We start from the raw sequence: 8892 nt of genomic DNA, 5'->3' as shown, positions 1-8892 counted from the left end.
AGGATCAATAGCCACAAACCACAAATGTACAAAAAAGGAGAGGAAAATATGAAGGCATGCTACGTATGTATCCATAAATTATTTTTAATAGTTCTACCTGGATAAACGAAGGCCTGTTGTTGATAATGATGATGTTAAAAGCACAATTGTGGCTGCGGTCACACCAGTGAAATGTTTTCTAGTTATGCCGCATTGAGTTCTCATCTTAATTTTGCAGTCACACAATGCATGGCCATTTCCAAATCTTTTGTCCCCCAACCATGCATAATTTCCTGCCTGCCCAAAATGGTTTTGTTCCGGTCACATTGTGAACCATTTAGTTCTGTTATGGCATGTGTGCACAACTGTGCTGAAACTTTTCTGAGGGAAAGTTGCCATGGGAGGCTGTTGCCACTATTGGCATACACATCCTGGTATATATGCCACGTGACCATGAAGCAATACAAGTGAGGGATGAAAAGTCTCTGTACAAGGGGGGGCATTTTGCTGTTGTGAGAGCAGCACAGTTTCAATTGTGCCCCCCTGCTATTAACTGTTTTATTACACTACACTCAGTAACAACACAAACTACCAGGGATCCGTATAAATAGGAAAAATTACACCAAACTAACATTTCACTCTGCTAGACATTGTCAGTCATGGGTGTGCAATGTTTCACAGTGCTGAGAAAATGTTGAATCTAATGTCAATTTGCACGGATGCCAAAAATATTGGAACAATTGCAACAATTGGGCACATTCTGCTCAGAGTTGTATTTATTGCTTTGCTCGTAATAAAACAGTACTCCAACTGATGGATCATTGATCCAGGAGCCTTTCCTAGTATTGATGAGATAATAATATCCTTGAGAGGAGCAATGTACAATTCTGGTTCTCTTTGCATCAGCAAAATGCAAAAACGTATGTGGATTTTATAGAGTTTTTTTAAAAATTATATTTATATTCTAACTTGCCAAAATGCATATGTCATCCTGGTCTGGAGACTTCCTAAGTTTTGATTTGGGAAACATAAAATGATTTATTAGAAAGTGACTAATAAACTGAATGAATAAATAATAACTATGATAAAATTTGCCACTTTTGTTTATGGAAAGGAACATGAATAGTCATTTATTTCCACTGATGCAATCTCATTGGGTTCAACTGTGTGCCTATCAGCAATCAGATGGCTTTAACACTTAAAAAAGGAGACTTTTCTGGGTGGATTTTATGAAGTATGCATTATTTTTCAAGTTATTCTGTGAATTCATTTTACTGTTTGTGTGTAATGAAGGTTCTCTTTTCCTTCCTCTATATTAGCAACATCATCATGTAGCTAATGGAGCACTTGAATTCTGTGGTTTCGGTTTTCTGCAGATACACCTGCAAATAATGTAGGGACGGGTAGATCTACTGGTCCCATTTCTCTCCTCGTTGTGTCTCCTGCCAAGTGTGTTCCATACCAGTGCTATGCAGATTTTTGGTTAACAGAGAAAGATAATACACATCTATGTCCAATGTTGAAATGAACAGTGTGGGTGTGTTGACTATCCCTCACTACTACTTTGCACTTGTGAGCATCTTAGAAACATATGGTATATGTGCAGGAAAGCACATGAAACATTCATTGTGTTGAGCAATTTCAATTGTTTTTCCTTGATTTGTTCATTGCAAACAGCTGAAAGACTGTAAATTTTGACAGTAAACTGGATTTGCAATGGGAGTGGAATAAATATGATTACAACTGTACATTTCAGGAATGGTTCTGTAAAAAACTGTGTGCCAGCATTATGTGCAGTTATGAACAATTATCATTCATCAAAGTTGACGAATGGACAAATTGAAAATGCACCAAATATTAGTGAAGATTCATCAATTTTTCATTAAAACACAATGTCCTGCCAAACAGCTGATCAGCAGGACATTGAAAAGCAGGCTGGCTGCAGGAAGGCAAACCCTGGTTTCAATTCTCACAGCCAGCCTGCACAAAGGGATGAATAAAAATGGAGAAGTATTCATCCCTTCATATTGTCAGGGTCTGCGGACCTGACAAATGCAAACGGATGAATATCCCATGAATCAGCGATATTTCACAAATATCACAATTCATTTTTTAAATTTGTCCCCATGTCTAGCCAACCAGCCAGCCAAGCTATGCATGCATACTAAGCAGGAGGCAAACACAGAGAGGACCCTGACTCTGTACTTGTATATAGTGAATTTCAAAGGCAAGTAGGGATCTGAGGTCAGATGTCCTCAGTCACTGTCCAATACTCTTCACTAGACCTCACTGGTGCTCTCTGGAACAAAACTTGGAAAAGTGCATTTAAAAAGTAACTCAATCTTGTTAGTACATGTGCTCTTGAGAGTCCCCTGGACTACAAGGAGAACAAAACTATCCATTCTGAAGGAAATCAACCCTGAGTGCTCACTGAAGGACAGCTCTCTGAAGCTGAGGCTCCAGTACTTCAGCCATCTCATGAGAAGAGAAGACTCCCTGGAAAAGACCCTGATGTTGGGAAAGTGTGAAGGCAGGAGGAGAAGGAGACGACAGAGGACAAGATGGCTGGACAGTGTCATCGAAGCTACCAACATGAATTTGACCCAACTCTGGGAGGCCGTGGAAGGCAGAGGACCTGGCGTGCTCTGGTCCATGGGGTCACGAAGAGTCGGACACAACTAAATGACTGAACAACAACAACAATATTCAAAAAGTAATTTGGTGTTGTTACTCGTTATACTGTTTTTTAAAAAAATAACTTATCTTGCACATTATTTTTCATTATATTTTTTTCAAAGGTAGAAGAATTTAGGATTTGACAAAAGAATTTTTAGAAAGATTTTGAAAAACTGTCCCAAAATATCATAAAATGCTCTTCAAAGTAACTTTTAAACTAACTAGAAAAGAGTACTCATTACACCAAAGAAGTTATTTCATTTTCACTTGTAAGATAACTCAAAATGTAACTTTAGCACTCTCCCACCCAACCTTTTCAAAAACAACTTATTACAGAGAACTATGTCTCTTTACATCCAAGTTCTGCTGTGGAATGTATGCTGTCACCGGCCACAACATTTATCCATTTTTACTTGCAGCTAATCCGTCACAAGAGGGAGTCGCAGATCTTTGTATTAGCAGGTTCTGCCAGAGCACAGGAATCTTCCCACTTCTCTTATGCATCTTATGCGGTAGACTAAGCATGTTTTGGCCTTCACCAAACTGGATCCTGACTCTAGTGGTATCTGTTATTTTAAAAAGTTTATTTCTTGGCAGATCGCTGCACAGTAGTACCAATTAAAAATACATAAAACAAATATATATAGCATTTAATTTTAGATAAATTCCTTTTTTTAAAAAAAGTTCAGAGTGCAGAATGTTACTCATACTTGATCTTCCAGGAAATCCATTGAATGGCAAGTTCTCATGTACAGTTTCCATTTCCCTCTCTCCAGCATATGTATTTCTTCATAGGTTTAAGAGCTGTATAAGAGATTTGGGATTAGGGCTGCCAGATCTAAGGCCACCAGATAAAATCTCAGCAAACTGCTATGCCTGTCCAAATCACAGAATGAGGAGCACAAGTGGAGGCAATGGTTTGATTTCTGTGTGTGAGGTAGCTTTGAACCCAGGGCACTCACCTTTTGCCACTCCCAGCTGGCACCAGAATTTGCTGTCTCAGCATGAAGTCTTTAAGTGTGTATTCCTCTCTGTCTCCCTTTTAGATCCATCCCACACACTCCTGGCTTTTTGGTGTGCTAACCCTAGGAACCTTGTACTGTTTGCAGCAAGTAAGGGCGTGGAGCACCACCATCTTGACTTGCAAGCATTCTTGTTGCACAAACCTTGGTATCCGTAGTGCAAAGTGTGTGGCTGAGGGGTGGCGGTGGCGTTTCCCAAATCTTGCTCACCTTTTCCTGATACAGCAACCTGAACACAAATGTCTCACATTTCAGCCCTGGCAACCCTACTTGGGGCAAACCAAAAGTGGTTCCTGACACAACCTGTGCTAGAATGATGGAATTGGCTGCCAACCTGAACTATCTGTGCCTACCAGTTATGAGTACTACAGCACCCGGTATTGCCAGGCAGTCTCCCAACCAAGTACTAACCAGGCCTGACCCTGCTTAGCTTCCAAGATCAGATGAGATCGGGCACGTTCAGGGTGGTATAGCTGTAGGCCTACCAGTTATGAGCTGCTATTGTACTCCTTAAAGCTCAGACACATTACATTTTTTGGACTCTTATTTCAAGAATTCACCATGGATATGGCCATGCACACTTGGGAACAATGGGAGCTGTCATTAAAAAAAATCAACACTTCCAAACTCTGGTGCGTATGTCCTGCTTGTGGGCTTTCTACAGACATCTGCTTGACCAGGGTCAGGCCCGGGACTGGACTGGTCAAGCCTTTTACCACATTCAGTATTGCTTTTCTCATGCTCTTAGAAATACTGAAGAACACTTGTTTGAGAGAATTTGAGTAGGAATTGTCATCATTTGGGGGGGGGGGGGGAGGCTCCTTTTGTTTTGTTTTGTTCCAGTAGCTGGCACTGATTCTATCTAAAGGACTTTGCTTCCTCTTTGTTCTTCAGTAACAACTTGCCTGACAGGAGTGTGGGTCAGGAGACTGAGGGCTCATTTCCAGGCAGGGGTGACCTCTTCCCATTCCCACCCCCATTTGTTCCTTGCAAAGGAGTGCAAGCCCTCTCCGATTCTCACTCAAGCTGCTTGCTTGGACTAGGGCTTAACCACACAAGAGTGGGCCAATTGGTACTGCTCCTGCCTGGCCTAAGAGAGGCACTGAGGCAGAAATGGTGACAAAACAAGGAAGAAAGAGGGAGGCGGGTAGGTTGGTGGCACTGAAGAGAAGGCTAAAGGTGAGGCAATGCAAAGTGGCTGGATGCCATGGAAGGGTCACCAACAAGCGGGCAGCAGTGGCAGCAACCCCGGCAATGTCTTCAGCTGAGATTCAGCTCGTCCCGGTAATAGCCAGCACAGTCTCCTTGCGGGCACAGCCGTCAGGCTGCAAGCAAGAGAGAAGTGTCAGGATGTTGTGAGTTGGTTTCTCGGACACAAAAGGACAGCAAAGGGGGTACGTTTACTGTTTTTAACTTCAACAGCAACAAAGTTTAAATATTGCTTCTTTATCACAGGGCTAAATGCCACCTCCTCAAACACACCAAAGCAAAAATGAAACCTGAACTTCAGAAGAGGACAAAAATGTTGTCAGCAAACATGTCGAAGCAAGCTTCTTCCGTCAGGAAGAAGACAGGCACTGCCAGGGACAATCCTGGCATTGTACGAAGAACCAACCCTCCATCTGGAAGAGCCTTGGCATAATGTATGTAGTGAACCGAAACTCTTTGAGCACATGGTTGCAAGTGCTGCATGAAGGCTGAGAATTAATTCAGGATCTCATGTTGTTGTTCCGCAGAGGGAAATGCCTCTGTCTAGGGAAATGGAAGGGGAGACAAGGCCATGTCTCCCAGCGTACTCCTCTCCTCAGTGCCCTTAGAAACCTTCTGGAGAGGTTTACGGGTGGTACAGAGGAGTATGGAGAGGAAGAGAAGGGAAGAGGCACTGGTCTCCTTAGCAGGTGGCCTCTACTATGACGCTAGCTGTATGCCTTACAATCATGTAACTTGGCTCTCATAACTTAAACAGTTACCGACCTCTTTTCCACCACATAGAGATGTCGTCTTCACTCCTTCTTTTCCCAAGGCTGTCTTTGATCCAGGGTTGCCACGGCAGCAGTCTCCCATTCCCTGAGATTTCAGGGCCAACACCTAAGTCAAGAGAGTTGGGCCTTGAAAAATTATAGGGAAGGTGGTCACACGTGAGTGGCTCCTTGCGGCGTCACAGAAGCAGAGCAGACAAGGCTTGGGAGGATGCTAAGCACAACATCTTCCAACACTTTTGTGTCCTGGCGCCATCAGGGCATGAGTACCAAAGGGTGAGCAGGCTATAAAAAAAAAACACACTCTCAGATACAAAAATCTAAGTTTCCCCTCCTCTGGGCATCACTTGCCTTGAGATTGGTCTCCCTACCCAGAAAAGCATAACAATCCCCTCAGCCAGGAGTACCCTGCGGTTTGGCAAACCTACTCGGAGGAAAGCCTAGATCAGGGGTCTCAAACTCAATTTACCTGGGGGCCGCTGGAGGCAGAGTCTGGGTGAGGCTGGGCCACATCAGATTTCCAACCAAGTGGAGCAAGAACCCGAGGAAGACGCCCAGGAGTTTCCTTAGCCCGGCTGGGGCTCTGAGGAGGAGGGGGAGTGCGCAAGCCTTCATTGCCAGCCACAACCCCCTCCGGCTCCTTCTTCACCACCACCATGAGCAGAAGCAGCAGGACAAAGAAGCAGATAAGGAGGGAGCGCCAGCAGCCGCCTAGCCAGGGGGAAGGGTACGACATAATTTTTTTTAAAACCCTCACAGAATCGCCTTGCCAAATGAGAAAAGCCCACATTGGTACCTGCGAAATAAAACAGAATGTGGTGGGGGGCACAGGTGTGCGTGCAGACACCCACACAAACACACACACACGGAGGTCTGGCAACCTTCCTCTGAAGCCCCCCTCAAAAACAGGCTCACTCAGCAGCAGCAGCTACCCCCAGCACGACAGAGGAGCAAACTCTGTGAGGCGAGCCCAGGCAGCCTCCAGAGCCGAGGCAGCTGAAGCAGGACGAAGAGGAGGAGGAAGCACCGCCAGGCGCTGAGGCAGCCACTGGCCGGGCTGATACTGCAACCTGCCAGCCAGCAGACAGGCGGGCTGGCTGGCAGGCTGCAGTTCTGGATAGAGGGTGTAAGAGGCGCTGTCTTGGGAGAGAGCCGGCGAGCGAGGCAAGGCTTTTTTTTGACTCTTGACAGTAGATGACACATGGGCACTTCAGAGGGGGCAGGCAAGGCGGGGGCCACAAACTATCATCCGGCAGGCCGCAAATGGCCCCTGGGCCGCATGTTTGAGACCCCTGGCCTAGAGGCTTCCTGATGCATTTGAGGGGAGAGGGGCTCTGTTCACCTGGAAACCTGAAGGTTGATAAGGAACGGCAGAGGTGTCCTCTCTGTGAACAAAAGCAGGAGGGGATCTGGCCGTCTGATGCAACCAGCCAGACCAAGGACAGCTGGTCCCTTCCTCCCTCCAGATTCTGAGTAAGAAGCTCTGCGCACGCCAGCCCCGAAGGCTTCTGTAAGCTTCAGTTACCGAGCAACAAACACAGACAGAACAAAATCGACTGTGCCAATACCCGTGCCATCTGCAGCCCTGTCTCGGGTTATTTCAGGAAGGCCTTTGCATTCTCTCAGCAGGACGCTGGCCCAGCTTTCAAGAAGCTGTATGCTTCCTTGGTGAATTCCTGGATTCTCCCTTGACCCTTGTAAAGAATGATTGGGCCCTTGAACTTGGGAGCAAGCTTGTGCTTTGATGGAGCCCCAGGCCCTGTCCTATTTCCAAACCATTTTAGCTGCTGATGGTAATGATCTTATTGAGTGTGAGGGGTTTTTAAACAACCATACGAATTATTTCACCCGTGAAATACACCAGCAATATTTCTCATCTCCTTGCTTCCATGTCATTCCTAATATTTAATATATTCCTAATATTTTAAAAGCAGAGTAGTTCTTTTTTTTAAAGGTTTGACAACCATGATAAAAAGAAATACCCAGAATGTGTTAGGTTTCACATTTTAAGCTCACCTAAATCATCTTTAGTGGGTTAGGTCACCTTGGGTTGCTCAGGTGTTTTTGGACTGCAACTCCCAGAAGCCTTCACCACCAGCTGTGCTGGATGGGGTTTCTGGGAGTTGCAGTTCAAAAACACCTGAGTAACCCAAGGTTAAGAACCACTGGGTTAGGTTACAACAGGCTCGTGGTAACCTAAGTGAAGGTGTCAGGCCTGTTTGCCACTGAGAGTTGTCACCTGCTCCTGGGGTAATCATTCAGGGACTTCCTGGGACATGGGTCCCTACAATGTGGTCTGAGGTCAAGCCCTAGATGCACCCACTACTGCTTCCCACAAGGAACTGTGTGTGGGTATGAATGGCATTACCTAAGCAGCCCGTTCTCTAGTTCTTGGGAAGAAACTGCCCACCCTCAACCTACATATTTCAAGGCTCCTTGCTCATCCATTCTGTCTACTGAAAACATCTGTTGACATCTCCCTTTTTAACTGAGACTTAGAGAGGTGGCTACAGATGGGCATGAATCAGAAAAAATGGCAATTTGTTTTGATTCGTGATTTGTCAAGGTCAAAAAAAATCACAAATAATGAATTTACATTTTTTCTTGATGAATTGATGAATCAATTTGTTGATTCATTTTTGCATTTGAAACCCATTTCTATAGCCCAATGAATTGACAAATCAAAAAATCACTAAAAATTCATTGATTCGTATTCGTCAGGAGCATTGATTCATACAAATATAAATCAACGAGTTAGTGATTTTTAAATGAATTTGGTGATTCATTTTTTTAAAAAAATGCATGACCATCTCTAGAGCAGAAACTGTTTGAGGGCAAACAACCACTCTGCAAATAGTTCTTAATGCAGCTCATATTAGTTCCAGTCCACACTAGCTCTTAATACATTCCATAATTTGATTTAATAAGTCCTTGGACAGCCCAGTTCCAGTAGATGCCAGCTTTGAAAAGTTACTTAAAAAACCCCTGCAACTCCCAGAATCCTCAAAAAAAATAACAATTCCCAGCTTTGTAGTGGACTTACCAATTTGTGAAAGTATGGAAAGAGCATAGCCTGATCAGGCGTGGCAGAAAAGGGAAAGACCTTAGGGGTGGATTTTCAGTTGGAGGGGGAGCCATTTTCTCCAGCCCAGCTCATAGAGCAGTCCCCTCTCCTTCTGTCCCCATTTAAACTGAAGGCATCAGTTAATACCACCAGGCTACAACTGGTCTGGGCA

At 44.5% G+C, this 8892-nt stretch overlaps 1 pseudogene; it reads right to left on the bottom strand.

Annotated features, from left to right (window-relative positions):
- Positions 1–4039: 4039 nt before the first annotated feature.
- On the bottom strand, positions 4040–4158 carry LOC140703310 (5S ribosomal RNA; annotated as a pseudogene).
- Between the last annotated feature and the right edge of the window lie 4734 nt (positions 4159–8892).

Source organism: Pogona vitticeps, chromosome 1 (genome assembly GCF_051106095.1).
Source record: "Pogona vitticeps strain Pit_001003342236 chromosome 1, PviZW2.1, whole genome shotgun sequence".
Classification (NCBI taxonomy): domain Eukaryota; kingdom Metazoa; phylum Chordata; class Lepidosauria; order Squamata; family Agamidae; genus Pogona; species Pogona vitticeps.
The sequence above is the reverse complement of the archived record's forward strand: the minus strand, read 5'-3'. Positions and strand labels throughout refer to the sequence as shown.